Source organism: Sinohyriopsis cumingii, chromosome 4 (assembly GCF_028554795.1).
Source record: "Sinohyriopsis cumingii isolate HCF-2022 chromosome 4, ASM2855479v2, whole genome shotgun sequence".
Lineage (NCBI taxonomy): Eukaryota > Metazoa > Mollusca > Bivalvia > Unionida > Unionidae > Sinohyriopsis > Sinohyriopsis cumingii.
The window spans coordinates 117,064,767-117,090,964 of record NC_142964.1 but is presented as its reverse complement, the minus strand read 5'-3'; the positions used below and the strand labels follow the sequence as shown (position 1 = coordinate 117,090,964).

Genomic DNA, 26,198 nt, shown 5'->3' with positions numbered 1-26,198 from the left:
TGCAACAAAAGGGGGAATACAGAATACTAGATTACTTAGAAACCCTTATGTCGAAAGCAATCAAGTGATTATAAGAGAAATGTGACAAAGAATTAAGTTTCCTTTACATCAAAAAATCTGCATCCCTAACTTTAAGTTTCCAGGGGATCTTTCATTTTTCTCAAAAGCTTTCTTGCTGCTCCAGTAACCTCCAAGAGAAAGGCACATGTTCTGCAGAAAATTTTAATCTAATCACCTGCACAAAATCCTTGAAAACTTGCACAAGTTTTGGAACAAAAAGGCATTTTTAAGCTTCTTTCATTAAAAAACTGTTTCAATGTAACATTTACTTTTTTAACAATTATCTCCATTCAGTTTAACCTGTTGAACACCCACCAATGCTGCTAGCAGTGTACCAAGCCAGCTTAAGTGATACCCATGTCTCACTTCCATTAGCAACAGATATAGACCAACGCCAGGTCATAACGTTCAGTGTTCAATCAACACAAAATAATTTCTGGGATATATATTTTATTTCTTTTATTTTTTTGACTAAATAAAAAGACATGATATGATAGATACATTCACCACAATAATATATAATACATGATAAATATGCCCCTGAATATTGCTGATTTACACACAACAACAAGCTACATGTATGGTAGTTACTAGTTTTGGGAATTTCACTTTCAACATCAATGATCGATTCATCACAAGTTTATAAAAGATGCACAAGCAATTTTAATGGATTAGGGGTATTTTCTGCATTATTTTTTTGCAACCTTTCTTTCCCCCTTCACATCCTTGATAATAGTCCAGTTATTTCCTTATATATCCTGGAATGTCTAACAGTTTACATTTTGGCATTTGACAAGCTGTTAGTACTTGGTTTACATGAAAGATAGCATCAAGCAAAAGTTGTTATTCCAATATATCTACTTACTTTTCCCCAGATGATTTCATTCTAAAGAATCAAACAATTTAAAATAGAGATAATTTGTTTTTATTTGATCATATTAAACCAGGCAATGAGAAAAATACTGAAAAATCTCAAAATGTCTCATAAAATTTGAGATGTTGAGTGAAACAGGGACCCAATATACAGATGCATTAAGTGACGGCGCATACAAGAAATATTGACTGCTCTTGGGGACATCAGCACTTACGTCACATTAAAGACAATAAAGCATCCTAAAATGTAACAACCAATGCCCATTCTTGTAGTATATATATATATATATATATATATATATATATATATATATATATATATATATATATATATATATAACTTTACAAAAAAGTAAAATAAGTAAATATAGCATTTTCATCAGAACTGAAAAACAGTATAAAAAAAAATTCATCAAGTCCCTTCAATATGTAACAATGTATGTTTGTATTAAAGTAAAGATGTAATTAACAAAAATAAAGAATCTTACATGGGTGCTCATTTAAAATGAAATGTATGAAACCGGTGGAATACTTTCTCTCTTTTGCAAGCTTTCGTAAACTGAAGACTGAAATTATTTAACAAGTTTTATAAATTTCATTTTAAATTAACTTAAAGTCTGATTTATCACATGATGAAAAACATCTGATTTTAGGTAATAAAACCACAAAAAGTGTAGTAATTTAAGTATGAAACACATTTGGTTGCCCTTGAACATTACACTAAGCCAGGACAATGCAATCAAACACATCAGTATGTGTTGTGACCTTAAGGTTAGTATTTTTTTACAGAAGAATATCCCACAAAATTAACAGCACAGCTATGCCCCGAATTACATGACAGTTGTGTTCCTAAAAATGGTCGCGTAATTCAAAATCATGTAATTAGAAATTTGGGGTTTCAATGCTATCAATTTTCATTGAAAAATAATTCAATGAACTTTATGCTATTCATTTTATCCATTTGCAAAATATTTTTTTTGTTTCAGACAAATAATTTCATTATTTCTTTTCTTCTTCAATAAAACACAATTAAATTTTAAAATAATCATGTAATCGCATTAACGCAAAATCTGCACAAGTCAATATCATGCAAGTCAATGGATACATGTATGTGAAATTCATTGTGCACCGAGTTATTGTCTATGTATTTGTCATAAGGATTCAATTTCACAGGCCCTAATAGGGTTGCCTAAAAAGCCAGGCCTCGTATGTACATCAGAAATGCATATGTATCTTTAAGGTTTGAAAATGCTATCTTTCTTCTAATTTCTTTGATTGTTTTCATTTTGATTTAAAATGAATAGAATTAATCACATTCGCAATAAAGCCTGCAACTTTCTGGAATAGCTGAAACAAGATAAAAAGGTAATGATACTACAAAAATCCAAAACTACAATCACTGTTATTGTAGATTTATTATTATTACTGCTGCTGTTTTTGACAAAAAATATTGTTTAGATTGACATAGTACATTTTACAATGAAGCTGACTATTTGTTTCCTTTGACTATAAACTGTTAAGAAACCCACAATGGTTTTAGGTTTGGAAATACCCTCACAACTTTCTCAGAATACACTTGTATACTGCAATGACCCTGGAATTAAAGGACTAGGAGTATGAATTGCACAATTTTTTTAGCACTCATTTTGAGGGAATGACCACTTTATGCAATAATACTGGCTTAGCTCTTCTTGTTACAAAATTAGAATTATTGACTTGCCCAAAGGTACATGTGTTATGAGTCTCAATGTCTTGCTCTAGGATTGGATGAATTAATGCTGCAATTTCCAAAATTGCTCCAAATTTGAACAGGAATTCAATTCCCATTTCTTTGATAAAGCTTTTTATGGAATCCTTTGCTGTACATGCATCTGTTTGGTTTCTCTAAATGGTAACTTAGACACATAGTTGGAACATACTAGAAAAGATGGTTTTCTAAGCAACATAACCAAGAAAAACTTCCTATCCAATACTTTACAACATGGTTTGTAGGACTCTGTGAATCCAAAATTAAATTTTCAGCATAAACAAATTACATTATGATTCAACACTAAAACTCTCCTTTTAACTGACAATAACAAATGTCTCAATCAAAAAGCAATCAATACGTAAGAGTTTGTATTATATTCTGTGATGGGGATGGGGGAGAATAAAGAAAATGCTTAACTACTGCAGCACAAGACAGGATTTTGCATTGATTGTTAAGGTGTACTAGCCAACAATATCAGGCCAAAATCAACTTTTTTTGTTTTGCTAACTGACAAACATAAATAAGAAAAAGGATCAAGATTATCCATGACCCCTCCATAATAATGGAGTAAACGATTTTTTTGTGTGAAGAGGGATTGTTTTTTTTTTTTTTAATGACACTCTTGGCACTATATTTGCCTAATCATGCCAAGGAAATGGGAACATAGATAGTACCTTTCAAAAGTCCAACAACCCAAGTCAAGTAAAAAAGCAATCAAATTTTATTTCCTAATTAGGGTCTGTGCAGTTTTCATTTTGACTGGTATTATAAGTTAGTATAATAGTTAACCAAAAATAGTCTGAAAACAATAACAGGTTGGCCTGCATATCTTTCAGTTTCAGTTACCTTTTGATCCAAAAATCAATAGGTTTCTTCCTTAGCCTGAGTGTATGCCATCCAAAGTGGAAGTCATACTGGTCAGTACCCTTTTCATTTAGGACATCATAATAAGTAACTTAGTAACTTAGTATTAAAAAAAGCATCTTGATGTTGCTACCAATTCAGTAGGTGAAGCAATAACAGGATTTTTAAGATAACTGCTGTGGAAGTCATATTGCCATTTGGAACCAATTCTTTTTCAATTATTCACTTAAAATCAGGTTCAGGTGGAAAGTTACAACCAAAATGTTGAATTACAACCCGTGATGCATATGAACCACATCTCAAACATTCTGAGAGTGGCTTCCCCTGAACTAGCTGTGATAAAAACCCACCAACAAATGCATCTCCACATCCATTTGTATCCTTGATCAATTTTGGCTCAACCGGAACAACAAGCACTTCTGTAACCTTCCCATCGTGAGCCACAATGGTAGGGGCTCGTCCCTGAGTAAATACGACAATTCTTTTTCTGGATGCATTCAACTTTGGCAGTTGTGCTGTCAGACGAGCCATTTCTTTGATATCTTTTGTTGGAAAACCTTTAAGTTTTGAAAATTCAGCAGCTTCATCTCCATTTCCAAATAGTATATCTACATACTGTAGAAGATTCAACTCGGGATCAGCATAATATTTGCAAAGATAAATAGCATGCAGATTCATAATGACAGTCTTATTTGTTGCCACAGCATGTGTGACAAGTTTCAGGATCGACTCAATACTGACAGGAATAAAGAATCCGCCAATATAAAAATAATTAGCTTTCTCAACTAGGATCCAACTTTCTGGTTTCTCTAGAAATTCAGAATTAAAATGCTGTGCAGCACCAAGTTCAGTAACCAATGACCGATCTTCACCAGTTATAATTGCACCACATCTTCCAGTGGTCATCCCCTTGTGTACATAATAACAAACATTTACACCAACTTTTCTTGCAGTCTCTTCAAGAATATCTTTATATTTATCATCTCCCACAGCTCCAAAAAAAGTTGTGGTTCCTGGACGTTTAAGAAGCCACTGTGCCACACGAATACTGTTCTGTGTAGCACCACCAGCCAAGAAAGCTGGTTCATACTTCTCAATCATCTTCTCATACATGCTCCGATGTTCTTCTGTTGCTAAGATGGCATTGTTGGGAAGAAGGTTGTACTCATCCAAGAGGGCCTTGTCTCCACAGATTAAGATATCAAGGAGAGGATTTCCTATTCCTAACAAGATTCCTTCTGGGACAATATTATTGTCTTCAGTGGCCATGGTTTAGATGTCTCTGAATGATAAAAAAGACAAAATATGAAGCACTTACCCACCAGAACCCACAATCTCAATACATGTATATCTAAACATTGACTTAAGACAAACCCAAAAAGGAAATATATATTTTTAAAAATTTCATAAAATTAAAAATATCCAGTTTCTTTCCTATATTTGTTTCACAATCTGAATATTCAGTTAAATATGGGGGATGTTTCACTTCTGATAGATCTGGTCAGTTCAGCACATTTAAAACATTTGTGATATTAGTTTATTTATGGAAGATGCTAAAACACTTGGATAAAAGATTTCCTAACAGTTGCCTGACTAACACAGCGTTATTCAACAAAATATTATCATGCCTCAGTGTTCAGTGGCTAGATGAATTAGCAATAAATATATTTCAAAGGACTGTGCTCTGGACAGAACTTGTATAGGGAAACCTAAAATAAGGAGAAAAAAGAGATTCCTTAAGGCTGTAATGTCTATATCATGCGAATAGCTTGCAATTAAACTCCCTGAATGTATTATCAACATAAAATGCTTGACAAAATTGACTAAACTCCAACAATCACTGGTAAAGTAATGCTGCAAAATGCAAAGTTGGGAGAACAGACAATCAGGGACCACAACTCTTGTAAATGATGAAATGAAACTCTTGAAATCAAATGCATCAAGTCTTTTCAATACAAAGATGTGTGACAAATGTAGCCATGAATCCTTTGTAAAGTTCTACTGCAGGGACTTAAACTTGGAGTAATGGGAAAGCTGGGGTCATAACTCCTCTGAATAATGAACTGCTTAGTACTGAACTAAATCAAGGTCTCATCAATATAAAGATGTGCAAAATTTTTCTCTCTCTCCAACCAACTTTGGTAAATTAACTTTGCAGGAACCAATGTCTCAAGGACGGAAAACCTTGGGTATAATTCATGTTTTGGAAATGAAATCCATTCAATGTCTCATAAATAAAAATCAGTATGCCAAAGTTGGTTGAAATTCAACAAACCTTGGTTGTTGTTGTTGTATTTTTTAATGCCATTTTTCAGCACAGGATAGGCTATACATGGCATCCAGTATATCTGGTGGAGGAAGAACACTGGAAAACCCGGAGAAGAACCACTGACCCACGAGAAGCTACTGGCAGGCTTTCTCACATACCCACGCAGCCGAGTCTGAGACTCGAACCCACAAAGACAGAGGTGAGACGGCAGTGATCACAAACCTTGGTAAATTGGCTGTGAAAACCAAAATTTGTAGGCAGTATAATCAGATCAAAAAGAAACTCACTAAAGAGCTCATCAACATTAGGTGAGTGTTCAATCTGGTTACAATCAATCCAAACCCTGATAAAGTTATACAGTGGAAAGTCTGAGGGCTGGGCAATCAAGGAGTATAACTCCTATAAATAAATATGAGGAATGCTGTAAATCAAACTAATTCAAGCTCTCATCAATATAAACGCTGCATACCACATTTAACTAAAATGCACCAATTCCCAGTTATGATGTGGAAACCAATGTCAGAAGCCTGTCAATCAGCAGCTGTAACTCCTGTAATTTATGACGTTGGTCTGGTTAAATTCAAACAACTCCAAGGGATGTTCTCTTACAATTACCAATTTGTTGATAGGTAGAGGCAACATGTTTATTACTGAATCAGGAGCCACAGACTTGTGTTTAATTCATTGTATACATACAATTAAGACAAAGTAATCAAAAGAATGTTCAACGATATAAGTGTTGCATTTTTTATTCATCCTTATATATGTACTGATATAGTTCCAAACTTGCAACAAGAGGTACATGTGGACTTGATAATGCTCACCTGGCATACACTGATGTCAGATACAATTTTGAAAGAAACACTCAACGATTAGGTTTAGCATCCTCAGGACAAATTTTTTAAAAATTTATATTTCTTTTTCCTATGCCAAGTTTAAGACACCCACAAATATTGGTAACTGTACAACGTGAACGATTTGAGTTATTATGCAGAAACCAACTTGTTACAAAGAAGTGGACATACTAGTCGACATTGTAATATAGTAAGTACTGCCTTATCAGCTGTGTAAAAATAGGTTTTCCATTCAGTTGCTAAGAAAGTCAAATTTCTATGGGATCAAACCTAAACACTATTCTGAACTAACATGTCTAAAAGAACGTGTCTGTTTTGTTCTTAGGGGTCCAAAAAATAGTAGCCGTGAATGGTTCAACATGGAAACTACATGATGAGGAATGCAGGGTCATGTGAGCTAAAACTGGTTGTCTCCACACAAAAAAACTGTTAGCTAAAGCAAAGAAAAAAATGTTCCTAGTCAACTGAACATCCCGTTTTTCATTTCCAACTTTAGCACATTTTTCCCCCAGGGTAAAAAGGGAACGAAAAAAGAAACTATTTTTTGGCATTTATATATAAAAAAAATCCTTAGTTGATTTGCACATCTCACTGAGTCGGTTTTGCCCAGTACTTTAAGCATTTAGCATGTTATATGTAATAATCAATATGTTTTTAAAAAATACCTACCTACCCTAATTTTGAAACCAGTACAATTGCAAACACATTTTTTCTTGGCCTAATAATATTTTTCTTGTTATTTTAAAGATAACTATAATTTTAGAATTGATGGATAAATCAATCTGCACAAACATATCTAGAAATAGGGTCTCTATCTCATCCTTTAGTACAAGTTGGTTCCCACAGTCATCCACCATACCTGGAATCAAGGTTGGTAGCATTTTTTAAATTACATTATTACAGCCCTGAGACAATCAGTGAGGTAAATAAAGAGACTAGATACAGTTGCTGCCAGCATATACGATGTGTGTTCCCTGGCAACCCTTATCACATAACAATGTCCTAATCATGCTAGCAATGTTTCCACAGCACTTCATTCACGCTGTCTTGCCCAAGGCTATCAACATTTTTTTTCAAATCCTGAACATCTGATACTAGTATTGTATAGAAACCATATTCTGTAGCTCAGTAATTTAATCTGGATATTTAAATTTGTGGTCCGAAACAACCACCAAGTCCATCAAAACTGATATCTCAATACGTAATCATAATGTACAAGTTTTGCATTCGAGTGCACCATACTGTTAATTCATTACTTTTCATGATTTTGCAAAATGTCAAATTTTCATCATGCATAAATTCATCGATTTCAGTGTTATTACCATTATTTGCATGGATGGATCACTGTCTGTCGAGTCTTGGAATAAGTAGTTTATACTGACAATGAAATCCAGAAAAATAGGTAACATACCAAAAATGGAAAATTTACAGGATAGTCAAACATCCATTTTCTGGACTCCAGGAGAAAATTGAGATTTTGCTTGGATAAATTAAAGTCACAAAAAATGATAATAACATAGAAGAACAAGCTATATATCCAAAAGGCAAATGGTGTGGATTTGTGAAAGTGAAAAGTCTGAATATTTGTACAGAAAACTTATCTTTCACCATGTCTCTAACAGACAGAAAAGTTCCTTGCAAGTGCAATCTGGAGTAGCTACATTTTTTTCGCAAGTGTCATCCCTAATCCAACTCTTGTACAAACATTCACCTCTTTTTTTAAGTCAAAGCAAAAATTGTTTCTGATCTATAAAAACAAGTCTTTTCATATGTTATGAAAAACAAATAAAAAAATAAGTGAATCTTGATATCCCTGGAAAGTTTCCAAATCCTTGTGTAGCTTCTTCCCAATAAACTTCTGACAATAGGATTCCTGGACCTTCTGACTTTAGAAAATGTAGTTCCATATGGGAAAAGCAAAGGTTCATTGTCAAGGTGAAATCGAATTTGTGTGTTTATTTTAAATCCAATAAGCTAAGCCTTTTTGGACACATTAAACATTATAGTTTTCCTTTACCTACCGACAATAAAAAAAATGGAACACAATAAGGTACCCTAACATTTCTTTATACAACAAAAAATTGAGTGTTTGAGACAGGAAGTGCCCTTTTTGCACTCACAACATCCAGGATGAAGCACATTTCATAGTTTGTAGTTGTGCTCATGTGAAAAATACTTGTTCCATAGTTATAAAGCAATTTACAGCCATAGTGTACTCCAAGTCTAAGCGTACATATGAATGCCAAAATGTAGCCAAATCAAAACATACATATCAATGCCAAAATGTAGCCAAATGCCAAAATGGAGCCAAATCAAAACATACATATGAATGCCAAATTGTAGCCAAATTAAAACATACATATGAATGCCAAAATGTAGCCAAATCAAAACATACATATCAATGCCAAAATGTAGCCAAATCAAAACATACATATCAATGCCAAAATGTAGCCAAATGCCAAAATGGAGCCAAATCAAAACATACATATCAATGCCAAAATGTAGCCAAATTAAAACATACATATCAATGCCAAAACATACATTCTTAATGTAACATTTTGTAGTTTATCCACCAAATTACAAAAAAAGCAAAGCATAGTATCAAGGGCATAAAGTAAACTGATAATCTGAGTCAATTTGAATCTGGCCAGATAATCCATATAGCTGAATCATCAGCATAATTTGTGTTTCTTTTTAAAATACATGTACTAGCGAATTCAAGGAACATAAAATACATACCTATATTAAAATCAACTGATTCCTACATTTAAGAAATCAGTGCTTAGCAACAAATAGACTAGAGAATCCAAATTAACTTTTATGGCCTTCTCAATTCTCAGTCCATAGCAGCATTTGATTATGAGCAGTTAATTTTCACAGTAAATGAACCACAATTACATGATGCTGTCAGGATTGTAAGTTCTGCCCACTGATTTGCTGTGGGAATTTCTTTGTGGGAATGACAATTATCATTTGTTTACCTTTTAACCTCATCAGAGACCCCCAACTTTTTATATGACCCCCAGTTTTGACACAGAGGGGTTTTTTAACTCTCAATCCTGCATCCATAGGGGATGCACTGAATTATCATAACAAAGCAAATTGACAGACAAATGTCTTGCAGTTGGAGTTCTTGCAGATATTTGCATAGTAGAACGACAAAATGATTTTTTTTTTACAGCAATTAGATTAGCATTTGGTAACAAGTGAACTGGAAGCAGTTTTTCTGTTCTCAGTATTTTCTGCAACTTTTGATGATATGCAGCTAATTGTCAGCATGCCGGCATACAACTGTCTTAAGATAGTTCTTGCAAATATCTACATTATTTTCCAAGCTGACCACCCTTTGACCAAGCCAAGAATTTAATACTTATTCAGTGCTAAGTAGAGTGTCATGTTCAGTTTACAGTTTATTTTAACTCCGTGATCATGAATCAGAGTCGGTCAATGTTTATAACGACAAAGATGAATTTTTGGGCTTTGTACCAGATGGCATTTGACAGTGACATTTATAGGATACGTGAATCACAAAAAAGTGGACTTCAATTTTGTTTATTTTGTAAGACATACGTAATTAACATTACAGGATATTGTGAATCTTGTTCTACTATTTTTATGTGGGTATGTGACTTACAATTGAATTCATGGACTTTTATAAATGGATTTAAAATGTATGTAAGTTGTCAATTTATCTGTGGTATATTTCACTCAATAATATCACTATTTATCCATTTATCTGCCTAATCATCAAATTTGGCTTCTTTATTTTTCCAAGGTGCTCTACTCAGACTCACTGATGACAAGTCACCCATCCTAGACAGAGTTGATGTGTAAAGTACAGCTACTACAGAATGGTCTTTAGGCTTGCCTTCCAAGTTATTCCAACTAAAACTATTTAAAGGGACCTCAGTATCAAAGGAAATTGCAGAGATCAAGATATTTTTACACTATTTAAGGTCTATTTTACATAGATCAAAACCAAATCAATCTAAACTCAGTCATACCTATTTTACATAGATCAAAACCAAATCAATCTGAACTCAGTCATGCCTATTTTACATAGATCAAAACCAAATCAATCTAAACTCAGTCATGCCTATTTTACATAGATCAAAACCAAATCAATCTAAACGAAGTCATGCCTATTTTACATAGATCAAAACCAAATCAATCTAAACTCAGTCATGCCTATTTTACATAGATCAAAGCCAAATCAATCTAAACTCAGTCATGCCTATTTTACATAGATCAAAGCCAAATCAATCTAAACTCAGTCATGCCTATTTTACATAGATCAAAGCCAAATCAATCTAAACAAAGTCATGCCTATTTTACATAGATCAAAACCAAATCAATCTAAATTCAGTCATGCCTATTTTACATAGATCAAAACCAAATCAATCTAAATTCAGTCATGCCTATTTTACATAGATCAAAACCAAATCAATCTAAATTCAGTCATGCCTATTTTACATAGATCAAAACCAAATCAATCTAAATTCAGTCATGCCTATTTTACATAGATCAAAACCAAATCAATCTAAACAAAGTCATGCCTATTTTACATAGATCAAAACCAAATCAATCTAAATTCAGTCATGCCTATTTTACATAGATCAAAACCAAATCAATCTAAATTCAGTCATGCCTATTTTACATAGATCAAAACCAAATCAATCTAAATTCAGTCATGCCTATTTTACATAGATCAAAACCAAATCAATCTAAACAAAGTCATGCCTATTTTACATAGATCAAAACCAAATCAATCTAAATTCAGTCATGCCTATTTTACATAGATCAAAACCAAATCAATCTAAATTCAGTCATGCCTATTTTACATAGATCAAAACCAAATCAATCTAAATTCAGTCATGCCTATTTTACATAGATCAAAACCAAATCAATCTAAATTCAGTCATGCCTATTTTACATAGATCAAAACCAAATCAATCTAAATTCAGTCATGCCTATTTTACATAGATCAAAACCAAATCAATCTAAACTCAGTCATGCCTATTTTACATAGATCAAAGCCAAATCAATCTAAACTCAGTCATGCCTATTTTACATAGATCAAAGCCAAATCAATCTAAACTCAGTCATGCCTATTTTACATAGATCAAAGCCAAATCAATCTAAACTCAGTCATGCCTATTTTACATAGATCAAAGCCAAATCAATCTAAACAAAGTCATGCCTATTTTACATAGATCAAAACCAAATCAATCTAAATTCAGTCATGCCTATTTTACATAGATCAAAGCCAAATCAATCTAAACAAAGTCATGCCTATTTTACATAGATCAAAGCCAAATCAATCTAAACTCAGTCATGCCTATTTTACATAGATCAAAGCCAAATCAATCTAAACAAAGTCATGCCTATTCATGAATTACAGAGAAGTAGCATCCACTGATTTATTGAACCTGCAACATAGAAAACTAAAGCAGTCAATGTCCAAACTTCAATGTGTTGGAACTAGCTTTAATTTGGGTTAGTCTTTGCTGATTATGTTTCAGTTTAGGCACATTTTGATTTCAATACATTTTGGATGCATTTGGACTTGAGTATGTTTCTGTTTTGGTTATGTTTTGACCTGCTTTCCCATACAGCCATGGAGGTTTTTTTTCCACCAAATTTTCAAGGACTCTTTTCAATAGATATTTTTTCCTACAGAAACAGGTACAAAGAAAAAAAAAAAAACAATGGCACAACTATACCAGAGGGACACTATTCCATCTGCAAACTACCAACATCGAGTGTCTTCTGTCTGATCCACCCAATTTTATCATTTTTTTTTAAATTCATTTTCAAAATATGCGAATAAAAAAAATCCAAAAATAAAAACTGCCACATTTTCATTCTAAACATTGTGTTCCCTTAAATTCTTGCATTTTTTCCCAGTAAAATTAAACTTTAAAAAAAAATCAACTGATTCATCAACTTTTCAAGAATAAATGCAACTTTTTAATTCAAGGAACTTTCAATGCAACCCTTCAAATTTAAGGAGTTTAAAATGTTGTAGGAACCATATATTTTGGAAACTCATTGCCTCTGTGCCATATTTCATCTATAACCTTTTAAAAAACAATTAAAATATTAAAAGCCCCACCCCCACCCCATTGCCAGTTATAAATATTTTATTCACGCCTCTGAGCTTAGATAGTCCAGACTTTCCACCAAGATATATGCTTCATGAGAAAATGGCAGGATTACTGTCACTTAAAAAAAAAAAAAAATCTCCCACATTTTTGTGAAGCATAAACACTACATATTTGCTCCACTGTGTAATTTACATGCACAGGTTTGTTAACACCCTTCTTTATTTAAAAAAAAAGATATTTCAAAGAAACTGTTTTAGTGGTGGACTAAGGCAAATGTTAAAATAAAACTCATGTCCAGTAATTATTTAAACAATAAAATACAAGTCTTATCTGTATTGTTTGCTCCTTTGATAACCAACATACAATTGCCAAATGTTCTCTCCCCCACCCCATATGACCCAATAACGGCAATGAAACCCAAGGATTAACTGCTTCAGAAAATTTGGGTCAACTACTTTCTATTATTTAGAGCCTATGTGATGCATAGTCTCTATTTCAAGTGTGCAAAAAGCAGGAGAGCTCCATAGGCACTTGATTCTGTGGAAACTAATATGTACACTCACCATATAACACGTGTTCCATGGTGAGTGTACACATTAGTTTCCCCAGAATCAAGTGCCTGTGGTGAGCTCAATTACTATTTACGGTACTAGTGTTAGTACCTCTACCTTGTCTAACAAGGCTACGGTGTCGTAGCAAAATTAAAACTTTAGTGAGAAAAAAGGTTACAACAGATTAGAAGTCTTTCATGTATATTTTATGTTACTGACAGAAAAGAGTACCTGTGAGATGCGAGTTTAAACAAAGCAAATGTATCAATATTTGATGGCGCCCTTTGTACTATTAACCTCCAAAATTAGCTCCTCGTGGCATGGGTCACAGTTCAGTATAAATGAGTATACACGAGTCCTAAGCAACTAATATATACATGTACTTACCTGTGCGTAATCGTGGCAGTAGTACTCCAAACCAATGCCGAGTCCGACGACTGGAGAAACTCGCCAACCTTCGAATCGGTCATTCACCCAGCAGCATTGCTACACACCGTATGTTCCAATTCGTCATAACCAAATAAGTCAGCGCCGCTTTTCTCTCATTAGCTATTCCAAAAGCTTCGCTGACAACTCGTCACATGCTCTTTGCCGGGATCGCACATTATTATCATACACCATCTTTAGTTAAAACGTATGTGGCTGGTGCAAGCTAACTGTCGAAAAATAAAATCGATATGCGGAAGGAAAAGAAACTCCTACCAGGTGACAAAAGTTCCTCAGATTACTCATTTGATCCGTTCTGACCCGGACTCGAATATAAAAGTCTAGTGGTGGCACTGACAAATACTAAAATAAATTGTTTCCAATAATTATTTAAACTTCACACTGGGAACTAATCAACGAAGTTAAGCGGGAAGTTTCAAACTATAGTATCAGCCTCACAGTAGCTAGTTCACCCCGCACCCATCCCATTCTTAATAAAGAAAAACATCAACTTTAAGATGTGAAAGATCATAAAAACGACTCATTTCATTCAATTAATTTAAAATTTCTAGCTCGACTGCTTCAAAGCGGTCCCTAATATTTTCACCTTTTCAGCGTTTTAAACCTAACGGAACTTCAACACTACAACTTCCTAACGTTTAGATGCAAGGGATACCCAGACCCCCCTTTAAAAAAAAAAAAAAATGGTTTGGAAACATTATGATTAAAGATTTCCAGTGGAAGCAGACGACAAAGTGTTTACCTTCTAGCTTAAGGGTTTATCGATATATCGCAATACGCATCTATTGTTATGTTATCTCGATACAATATTACCGTATCGCGGCATTTTGCTCATATTTTTGTAATATGAATATCAAAACTTTTGAAGATTTTAAAATGAAAGCAACGGCGACAATTGGAGAAAATTTAAATTCAATTTACTGTGATGTAACCAAATACAAGTATTTACATGTCAGGACTTCTCTGATCCCTATTTTGTATCAGACTACAAACTTCTGAACGTTATTTTTTTCTCAAAATGGCTCTAAAAAACGAAAAGTGATATGAAGTTCGTTGTTTTAACTTTAAATACGCCGCTTTCTTTAAAGGAAACTCTTCATTAAAGACACTGGGCAAGATATAAAAAAATTCATAACGAATACATAACTAAATAACGAAAAACTTAGTTCATTTTATGCCAGTAAGTTCAAGCGGACGACAACTTTAAATGTACATGGTGCTATCTGTGTGCTGAAACATTTGTAAGTTACTTGTCACGTTCGTCAAATTTCACTACATTTCTTAACTGTGATTTTTTTTAAACAACACAAACGCCGAAAATTTGGAACACTTCAATGAAGCACTGAAAAAAATTAATTGATCGCCTAAACAATTTTCACCCGACGATTAAATTTACTTATACTGCATCTAGTACGCATGTTTCATTTTTAGATGTCAATGTAATAAAAAAAATATTGATAATACTATCTCTAAAAATATTCATGTCAAGGAAACTAATGTCCACAAATATCTGGAATATTCTTCATGTCATCCCATGTCATATATAAACGGTATACCATATAGCCAGGCCAAAAGAATCCAAAGCATTATTTCAGATGATTGTCAATTACAAAATTCGATGAATAAATTACAAACATATTTCCAAAACAGAAACTATCCGACAAATATAACGGATTCTGCGCTGAACAAAGCCCGTAATCTTACTCAACATGAGGCTTTAAACACAGCAAAATATAAAATACAGAAAAATATAATTCCTTTCACAATACAATATAATCCTTCATTACCTAATGTAGGCCTTATAATTAATAAATAGTGGAGTCTCCTAAATTTATCAAATAAAACCAACGTAAAACCACTTTACAAAAATAAACCAATTCTTGCTTATAGAAGACCCAAGCATTTGCAAGATTTTCTAATTAAAACTAAACAGACAGAAAATAAAAGAGAGAATTTTCGTCATCTAATTGTAACAGACACCGGTGCTCTCAATGTGCAAACATAAGAGAAAGTACTTTCAGTAGCGTTTCTATACGTTATAACACTAACTGCATATCAACTAATTTATTTGATAACCTGTATATTAAAAAAATGTAGCATGCAATATGTTGGGCAAACACTTCAGCAAGTTTCTATGAGAATGAATAATCATTGCTTTCATATAAAAAAAATTTTTAATAGAAATCCTGTTTTCCTCTAATATTTCAACACACTTTAACACCAATAATTACCCTCTGCTGGGGCCCCGAGTGGCCGAGTGGTCTAAAGCGCTCTCCGTTAAGGATCACTGCCATCCCACATCTGTCTGCGTGGGTTTGAGTCTCGGATTCGGCCAATGTGGGTATGTGAGAAAGCTTGCCAGTAACTTCGCGTGGGTCGGTGGTTCTTTCTGGGGATTTCCCGAGTTCTTTCTCCACCATTAATACTGGCCGCCATGTATAGCCTATCGTGTGCTGAAAAAATGGCGTTAAACCCAACTACTACTACTACTACTACAACACTCTCTGCTCGATTTTTCGTTCATGCCAATAGATATTGTGCATGGTGACATGAATAGACTCATAAAAGAAACTTATTGCTTATTGGATTCATCAGTTAGATACTTTGTATCCTAATGGCGTAAATACCAATGCACTATATAAAATTGTATTTAAAAAAATTTAAATTGATAAAATGTATATCCTTTATAACATATAATTATATGTAAGACTGTTTGTCTCTATTATATTATTTTACTAATGCATTTCTTAAAGATACGTGAGGGTTCTTTTCCAGTATGGTTATGTTTTTTAATTCAAGAATATCATTTTACTAATTTGTACTTGTGTTATCATCATTTTATATAAGTGTTTCAAAATATCGCAATACAACATAAAAAAATATTGATATATATCGGGATACGGTTGAAGGCGTATCGTTGTAGCCCTATTCTATATTAGTGTATGCCTTGCGGCCGCCTCTTCACTAAATATGGACTCTCCAGCATTCGGAAAAGGGCAGCGGCAGGCTTCTCGTTAACTCTGAAAATTTTCGTTGTGTTTTAAACGCTGAGAAGATTACAATATTAAGGACCGCATGGTGGCAGTCGAGTTACAAATTAAATAAATAAATGAAATGAGCAAGTTGTGACCTTTCTTGGCATCAATGATTGCCTTTAGTTTTGAAAATCGGTAGGGAAGTATAAGCTGCCGGTGGGTGTAGGCTGAAACCATAGCTGGTATGGGAATGACGTTAACGCTATGCCAATGACATCACTGATTAACAAATCGGGAGACAAGAGTTACTAATTACCCGAATATAATACTTTCTTGCAAAATCAGACCGCGTACGAGCGAATTTCAAAGCTTTCGCGGGCGCAAAAAAAAAATAACTACACAACAAAACGCGACTTCGGACGTACTTGGTTTAGCGTTCGGGACAGGAACTGGGGGGGAAGGGTCCTCCGTGGATCATGTTAGACTACATCAATGCTCCACAGTAGCGTGTAACTTTGTATATGCAAGTACCCTCATTTTTATCTTAAACTATTATCTTAAAACCGTAAGTGCCATGTGATCAATAGGGCGCAATCTATGCCGTGGTTTATAGTGTATTTGAACGTAATTATGTCTGCGCATCTACTACAATTAAATTAAATATTGTTGCTCTAATATTTAATACTAATATAGTCAAACCAAATTCTATTAAATCCTGATTGTTGAATGCTCTGCATCTTAAGTGTCTTCTAAAACTCCCAGACGAAAATTATTGATCGCTATGGAGTTTTACAATGGTGGCCAAGCACTAATATGGGTCAGAAAAGGGACGTCGGGTCTATTTCAATAATGTCAGGGCAGTAAGAAATTTTTTCAACGCGCGCATCTTTGATTGTGACATCACAGCGCACGTCAGTAAATCCTGTTTGTACTGGATAAAACCTCTAGGCTGACTTCGTCCTAGTGTCTATGTACATTAATATTTTTTTTTCGTATGCATTTCTCGGGGTGTGTAAATAATAAAGGAAAATGGATGTATGATGCTGTTCTTAATAGAATGAATTATCGCCATTAAAAAGTATTTGTAATTTAATTCTAAAAAATTACACCTAACAATGAATCAGTCAGTACTGAACGTCTACATGATCTGTGTATGACTTGTATTAATACGAACACATTCGAATCTTAATCCAATATGGTAACTTTAAACTGTTTCAAGGTCCTTGAAATTAAAAAGCTCTGCATGATGTGCTGCTGAGTTGCCTGGTGTTTTTTTTAATATAAAAATATTATTATTTGTTTATTCAGCTAAAACAGTGCACTGATCTATATATATTCGTAACCTTTAGAAACCTTTGAAAGTTTTCAAGCTCTGCAGTTACACCAAAACCATAGCATTAGGACACCATCCGGTTTATTTGTAACTCCCAGTTTAAAAATCGGTAGGATGGTAGAATAATATAATATCTGCACGCTCACCCGTTTGTAAACCCACCCACAGCCCAACGATTTTACAAATTAAAAGAATCAAGGATATAAAAATGCACAAACTTTAGTCCATCCATTCACTGAATTATAATTTCTAACCTGACAGTAGCCAAGGAATCCATTACACTGTCGACTTATTGGCGTTTCAAAGCAAAAGGAAACTCTCGATGCAAACAAGACAGACTGCTCGCTGTCCTCTTGTAGTTTCTATAAAGACCATTTCAGTAAAAACTGTCTTCTACGTCCAAAATTTGCAATGTCAAGTTATATTATTTCTGAGACAAATTGAACAAATAAAAAGGGGAAACGCTTGTATAATATAAGAGACCGACCATATATTTTTTATTGTTAACTGGGGCGGGGTGAAACTACGATTTGCTTGAATTTTTTTTGAGAAAAAAACGTCAGATTTGTCAAGAAAAATTAATGAATCCAATCCATTTTAATCGTGGGAAAAAATAATCTTTTGACGATAGAAGAAACAAATAGCTTGGTTAAAAAGAAAATCGCAGGCTCCGACACCCGAAATTTCAATAGTTGGTCCACAAGACTTGCCGCCTTCAGAATAGTGAAAGTTTCATATCGCCCCCATTCAAGCGAGATTTCATTTTAAGGTACCTAAAATTTAATTTTTCTTAAAGACGGGGGGAGGAGGGGCTGCTCCGAATTTTTTCTTAATTGTAGACCCCCTCCCCCAAGCAGTTTAAAAATAATCTACAAAGGAATTATTTTCTCTGGATCGTAACATTGCATAACCTGTAAAAAATGTAACATACAACAAGTTTCTAAGAAAATGAATAATCACTGCTTTCATACAAACACTGTATGGATCCTCAGTTCTTCTCTAGTATTTCAATACATTTTAATACAAATAATCAATCTTGATGCGATTTTTATGTCATGTCCATCAGTGTTGTGCGTGGAGAGATGAAGAGACTGATTACAGAAAGTTAGTGGATTCATCGGTTAGATGTTTTAGATTCAAATGACCTTAAAACTATGACATTATATAAAATCATATAAAGAAGCATACAAGAAATGCAAAACAAGTCGCACAAATAAGTCTTTGACAAGAGAGACAATCTCAAGCAGAATCTCCACAGAAACCATTAAGATTTATCCTTCAATGCATTTTCACCTTTTTTAAAAATGGATCTTTCATTGGAATATTAGTAATACATCTATAAACTGGTATCTGGTCCTGGTAATTACAAGTCCAAACGAGTCTTCGATTTAATTATATGAGATATGAAAATGATTTCCAGGAAATCTAAAGGAATAACACTTGTTCAAATTAAACATATCAGTATTAGACTTACTTACAAAATATATCAAATTGAAAATGGAAAATGTGTTAAAGACTACACAGTAATTCATCTGAGATGTCATCAAAATCAACAGCAATAACAACTGCACACAATACTTGTAACTCTTGATCAGTCATGCTAATGGAAAGTGTGTTATAAGACTATACAGTAATACATCTGAGATGTCATGATCAACAACAGGAATAACAAATGCAAACAATACTTGTAACTCTTGAGCAGTGTTGCTAATGGAAACTGTTATAAGACCACACACGGATTTAACTGATGCAAGACCATCAAATAAAATATTTAGTTAAACAATTTTCTTTCTTATTATGTAGTACCTTGTGATATGTCAGCTTTCAAGCAGTTGGGTTACCCTTGACCATAAATTCACCCATAATTCATATGCTGGAAGAGACAGAGTGACCTGCATACAGACAAACAAACAGAGAATGCACCTCCAAAGTAAAGAGCTCACAACATCACCAAATGGTACTAACTCTTTTAGTAGGTATAAACAGCTGCAATGAGAACAGATGTTGACACCATGAGTGTGTGCTGATCAGGTGCAGCTTGGACCACTGTGTAGATGCCAATGTCTTACATTCATGCATTCTCCATCATTTCTTTTGCCTGGCCCAGTTCCTTCCAGAAATTTTATTTTTACATCACATTATCACTGCTCAATTTTTTAAAAAAAAAGATATTTTTGGGGCAGATTACCTACATGGAGGGTTAATCAATGGATCTTAATGTTGTGTCAGAACAAGAGTCTCAATATATCCCAACAGCACCTTTTTTTCCTAAACATAAGGGAATCATTTCTGAGAGTCATGGACTCTCCTCATGGTGGTCAACGAAAAGTCTTATCTGTAGCACTTTTCCAAACATGAGGACTACCAGACACACTTCTGTGAGTCATGGACTCTTCTCATGGTGGTCCAAGAAATATCTTGCCTATAGCATGTTCCTAAACATCAGGACTACAAGACACATTTCTGAAAGTCATGGTTTCTCTTCATGGTGGTCAATTAAAAGTCTTGCTTATAGCACTTTTCTAAAAGTGGGGACTACCAGACAATTTCTCAGGCAAGTACTCTCATGATGGCAGTCAATGGCAATCCCTTCTTGTACTGCATATATGCAAATACATATACAAATATTATATTTCTAAATCAACTTTTATATGAACAGCTTTCAGAATGATACTCACATAAGCAGCTTTGAGAATCAATGTGTCTGTGTGATTTGGATTTTTAACAGCTTTAAAAAAAATTCAGTCATTATGCTACAGTCTGCAGTGTGGCAGTTTATAGTAATGTCTAGCACTGGGGTATCATGCCCCAACTAGTCATATTATCCTGACATCAGGCTGACTAGACCTAACTCTTAATGCTGAGCACCAAGCGAGGCAGCTTCTAATACCATTTTTATAAGTCCAAGGCAGATGCTCTAACCACTTAGGCCATTGGAGCAGTAGCTTTGAGAGAGGTATACTCTCATAAGCAATGGAGACATCATAAACTCTTATGATTGACTCTCATAAGCAATGAAGACATCACAAACTCTTATGATAAACTCTCATAAGCAATGGAGACATCATAAACTGTTATGATTGACTCTCATAAGCAAGGGAGACATGGCAAACTCTTATGATAGACTCTCATAAGCAATGGAGAGATTATAAACTCTTATGATAGACTCTCATAAGCAAGGGAGACATGGCAAACTCTTATGATAGACTCTCACAGGCAATGGAGACATGGCTAACTCTTATGATAGACTCTCATAAGCAGGGGAGACATGGCAAACTCTTATGATAGCCTCTTATAGGCAATGGAGACAAACTCTTATGACAGACTCTCATAGGCAATGGAGACATCATAAACTCTTATGACAGACTCTCATAAGCAAGGGAGACATGGCAAACTCCTATGATAGACTCTCATAAGCAAGGGAGACATGGCAAATTCTTATGACAGACTCTCATAGGCAATGGAGACATCATAAACTCTTATGATAGACTTTCATAAGCAAGGGAGACATGACAGTCTCTTTAATAATTGTTTTATATGCACTGCTAAAATCCAGAATGAATATACAAATCACATCCATATGGGAAAGAATTATAATGTTCTTATAAGCCACATAAAAACATAAGTAAAACAGCTGTCATTTAAAAAACTTTTAGTCATAATTACATAGTTCACCCTCTACTTTTAGTAATCTTCTGTAGCCACTGTAAATATCATCTTGAAAGCAGAAAATAAAATTGGACTGAAGTGAGCCTGGCCTTTTTCTAATAAACATTTGTTCCCCTCAATCTTTTATCGTTCTTCAATAGAACTTTTAATCACTTTAAAATGCAGTCTGAGCTTTTGTGTAACTAATATTGTGCTGATATATTGTGAATCCACCTAGCTACCTATTACTTGCCTACCTACTTGGAAAGGGAATGACAGACAAAATAATAAAAGCAACTTTCTTCTTTAGCATACCAAAGTGGAGGTACTATAATATGCTATACAGAAAACAGATTAAACTCCTTTTTGTATTCTTTTTCAACATAAGTTTTCTTAAAATCTGTTTTACAAGCTATTATAATGTTCACCCCTAGAAACGAGACTTTGCTTAGTTAAAGTTAGTTAAAGTCACAGGCTCTGATTAAACTTGGCATGAAAGCCAGTAGTAGAAACAAACTTCATGCATCAATAATTATCTGATTAGCCATTACAGGCTCACCAAGTTTCATGAGTTAGGATGGATGGTATGTATGTAACATGCCCAAAACTCAGGTGTTCACAGGAAAGCACACAAAGTGGTGAAGCCCACTCATCTAATTCCTATAAACAATCACGTGTAAAATAGTTAATAAGCTGAGAGTTAAATATTGCAGTACACAATATAAAGTCATTAAAATGGAAAGTTTTGTTACTAATAAATGTATTTATTTCAGCTTCCAACTGCACTGGTCAGAAAAAGACCTTCTCAGTAAGCTAGAATGTATATAGGTCTAGCATGATTGGATAAATGTGATCATAAACATAATTACTTAACACATATTAGTAAACTTTAAAATGTATGTCACAGTTACATTTTTAAGTTATAAGGGTGTAGTAGTAATAAATATACATCACATAATCAAGTTCAGTGATTGGGGACATAAACAGCACCAGTAAAATCAACTATAACAAATCTGAACAATGTCACTGAAGTATGACATATAGCTCACAGGGACCTTTTTTGGTGAATAGGATATAGAACTCATCGATACACATTCCCTCACCAAGTTTCATTATTTAGGATGGATAGTATGTATGTAACATGCCCAAAACTCAGGCGTTCATGACCTAAATGCAAAAACTTGACTAAAGCCAGGAAATGATGAAATATAGGTCACAATGGAGGGATTCATAGTCACCTAGTTTGATAATTCTGGCATGAACAGTGTCAGACTGAACCCAAGTCTCTGAGGCATGAAATATGGATCACAGTGACCAATTTTGTGATTAGGGTGTAGTATTTATCAAGATACATCCCCTCTTTAAATTTCATGGATCTTGATGTAATGGTAAGTGTACGTGGTGCTAAAAGCCTATCTGGGTATGAGCTAAATACAAAGTCATATATTTTTCCCATACTGATAAAGAGATGAAGAATCGCTACAAAACGATACTTACCCAATACAAACTACTTTAATCTTCAGCAGTCATGAATAGTTGATAGTTCTCTGCCTTTTTATTCTTAAATTGACAATTCATGAGAGACAGTGCTAGCCAGCATATTTTACTTATTTATGTCAGTAACTATTGACAACACCCACTCACCTTCAACAAATCTGCACACAAAGTGATTAACTCACAGTCTGAAATCTGACCCTCCCTCACCAATTCTATGCTGATTATTTTATCCCATTACTATGCTCAGCCACTTGCAACATATATCACTGCAAAGAAGACATTCCAGAGTTGTTCCCCATGTATGATTTAAGCCTTTTACTGATCTTTTATGCAAATTTTTGCTGTTGCTTCACATCTCAACTACTTGCAATGAATATGTGGGCTACACTTCCGGAATGTCACACAGTGAAATATGCTACATTCAGTTCTGTTTGGTGGTTATTGTTTGCTAAGTCCAGAGAAAAACAACCACCAATCAGACGTAAATGTAGCTTGTTCACTGTGTGACACACCGTAAGTATTGTCATCCAGCTCAATTGAGATACAAAGCAATATCACACAAAAGTGGTTATTAAGTAAATTACTTAAATCATATATGGAGAACAAGTTTGGAATGTTTCCTTTTATGCTGATATATGCAATAAGTGATAGAACCTGTTGAAGGATAAAAAAAAGTTGGGAAAAAGTGCTTTTTCTGATCTAAAAAGGTCAGGGTAGTGCTTATTTTCATGCCATAGTCACTTTATCTTCCTTTAGTTGGCCAGTCATCCAAGTACACTGAATGCTTGATTCTACCCATATCCATGCATTTATTTACCCCTGTATCACACCTATGGTCGGTGGTCATTGATAACTGTTGCATGTGTGTACATTCTATTACTGCTTTGCTAAATAGTGGGCTAAGCAATCAATTATTGACCAATCAAAACATGTGAAACAAAACAAAACCTGTATGACTAATTAGCAATGTTTTAAATGGCTTTATTGTACTGTATTTACTCAAACTAGATCCTAATGAACAGCTCACCATTTGAGTTTAAACCAGCGATTCGCTATCCAATTAAATTAATGAAAAGCACTTGAGCGACATTAGTGCTGGTTTCTTTAAAGAACTGATTAAATGGCAGTGATGATTCTTTAATATTTAATTGATTATATATATTAACTGGTCAAATGACAGTTATGATTCTTTAATATTTAATTGATTTTATATATTAACTGCCACATCCATATTGCATCTGTAGTAAAACAATTATGCTAATAAAGGAACTGACTCTGTTCACATTTAAAAGACATAATGTATGTTCATATCCAAGTAACTGTTTAGCTAGGTGATATTTATTATGTGAATAAAATGAGTTTATTAAGTTCTTTTGCAAAGAAGTTAATGTGGACAAAATTTCTGAAGGAAAATTCATGCAAAAGTGAAGGGGTAAATTTAAGACTGACACAGAGTGTGAGGTAACAATTTCTCCTAAGACATACGCCACACAATGTGGAAACAAAAAATGTCAAATATGACACAACTAAGAAACAGAAATTTTCGGCTGCACTGGATTGATAACTATCCCTGGCTTAAATTCAGCTCAGAAGTAAAGTTATTTTGCAGTTATTGCAAACAATATTCCAAACTGGCACAGAATGGGAATGTAACCAGTGTATTTGTCGATGGAAATGACAAATTCAGTATTGAACCATTCAAGTCTGATAACAGATCTGGAACTCACAAGACCAGTGTGTGCATGAAACTAGCCAGCATGTGAAGAAAATCCCTGAAGTTACAGTTAAAAACACTTCACAAGAAAAGACCCTTTCAAAACTAATATGACTGAAATATAAAGCAACAAAAGCTCTCTTTAACACAGCCCACAGCATAGCCTATTATGGGAAATGATTTTTTGATATGGAAATGATGTGTGCACTCCTGGAGTAAAATGGCATGGAGCTTGATGCCAATTATAGGAACAGATTCTGGGCAAGAGACTCTATTCTATCAATCAAACAGGTTTTGAGAGAATAAGATAGAAAATGTCTGAATTCCAGTAAATTCCTTTCTATTCTTGCTGATGGAAGTACTGATGCTACAATATTGGTGCAAAAAAATAGTACATGTATATATAAGATACCTGAAAAACATAAAATTGTATAATATGAACCAATGTTTTTGAAATATGAAATTCTTTTAAAAAACATGTTGTACATTATTTTGTTCATTATTTCTAAAGATTTAAGTGCATACTTCTCATATAGTCTTGACAAGTAATTTAAATTTTGGAATAGGTGGATGGAGAAAAATAATTTGCTCAACCCTGCATGTGTGACCTGTAAATAAAATGAACATTAGTGTGAATGAGGCAGAAGTTAATGCCACACTTGTGGGCAGGCTGACATTTGAGTTTAGCAAACCTTCTACTCTGGTGTAAGATAAACCAGAGTGATCTGTTAAAAAACCTACTAGTATGAACAATGCAACAGTCAATGCTAAACAAGTGGTTACTGAATACAAAGTTACAGAACATGGTAAAAGAAAACAAACACCAATTTCAGGACCACAATGCAGGACGGGTACTACTGGGATTATGTTTGATTATAATACAGATTTCTTATCATGTTTACATTTTGTTGATATTGAGTATCAGTCTCCAGCTCGATGATAATAACAGGACACTAACCCCCCTTCTAACCCTAATGGTCACTTTCAACTAATAACTTTGAGACACAGGCTATGTGTGGTGATATATTAAATACTGAAATTCTAAGAATGAAGACCACTGATTGGCAGAAAGTAATTAATATAAAAATCAACATAATTTTTTAGAAAAAGTCTATCTGTGAGGAAATTCTATACTTGATTTGAAACTTTAACAATTTTATCACATATGCCACCCTGGTACTTCCAGATGTAAGCCACAAGATCTCACCTGGCCAAATTTTTAAATATAAGGGAATTTTTATTAAAATGGAGGTGCA

The 26,198-nt window shown here is 34.0% G+C and overlaps 1 protein-coding gene and 1 pseudogene across 3 annotated transcripts in view; both read right to left on the bottom strand.

Annotated features, from left to right (window-relative positions):
- The window catches only part of LOC149801959 (large ribosomal subunit protein uL24m-like), a 56,608-nt gene that overhangs the window by 20,676 nt on the left and 9,734 nt on the right, over nt 1-26,198 (bottom strand). The window lies entirely within an intron of this gene.
- Nucleotides 491-14,494, bottom strand: LOC149801960 (uncharacterized; annotated as a pseudogene). Of its 2 annotated transcripts, none has more exons than XR_016420763.1 (2): nt 13,716-14,494; nt 491-4,829 (listed from the first exon to the last, which is right to left on the bottom strand). The product of XR_016420763.1 is annotated as an uncharacterized LOC149801960, transcript variant X1 (transcript). The 2 variants fall into 2 exon arrangements; XR_016420764.1 differs by lacking the exon at nt 13,716-14,494 and adding an exon at nt 13,560-13,689.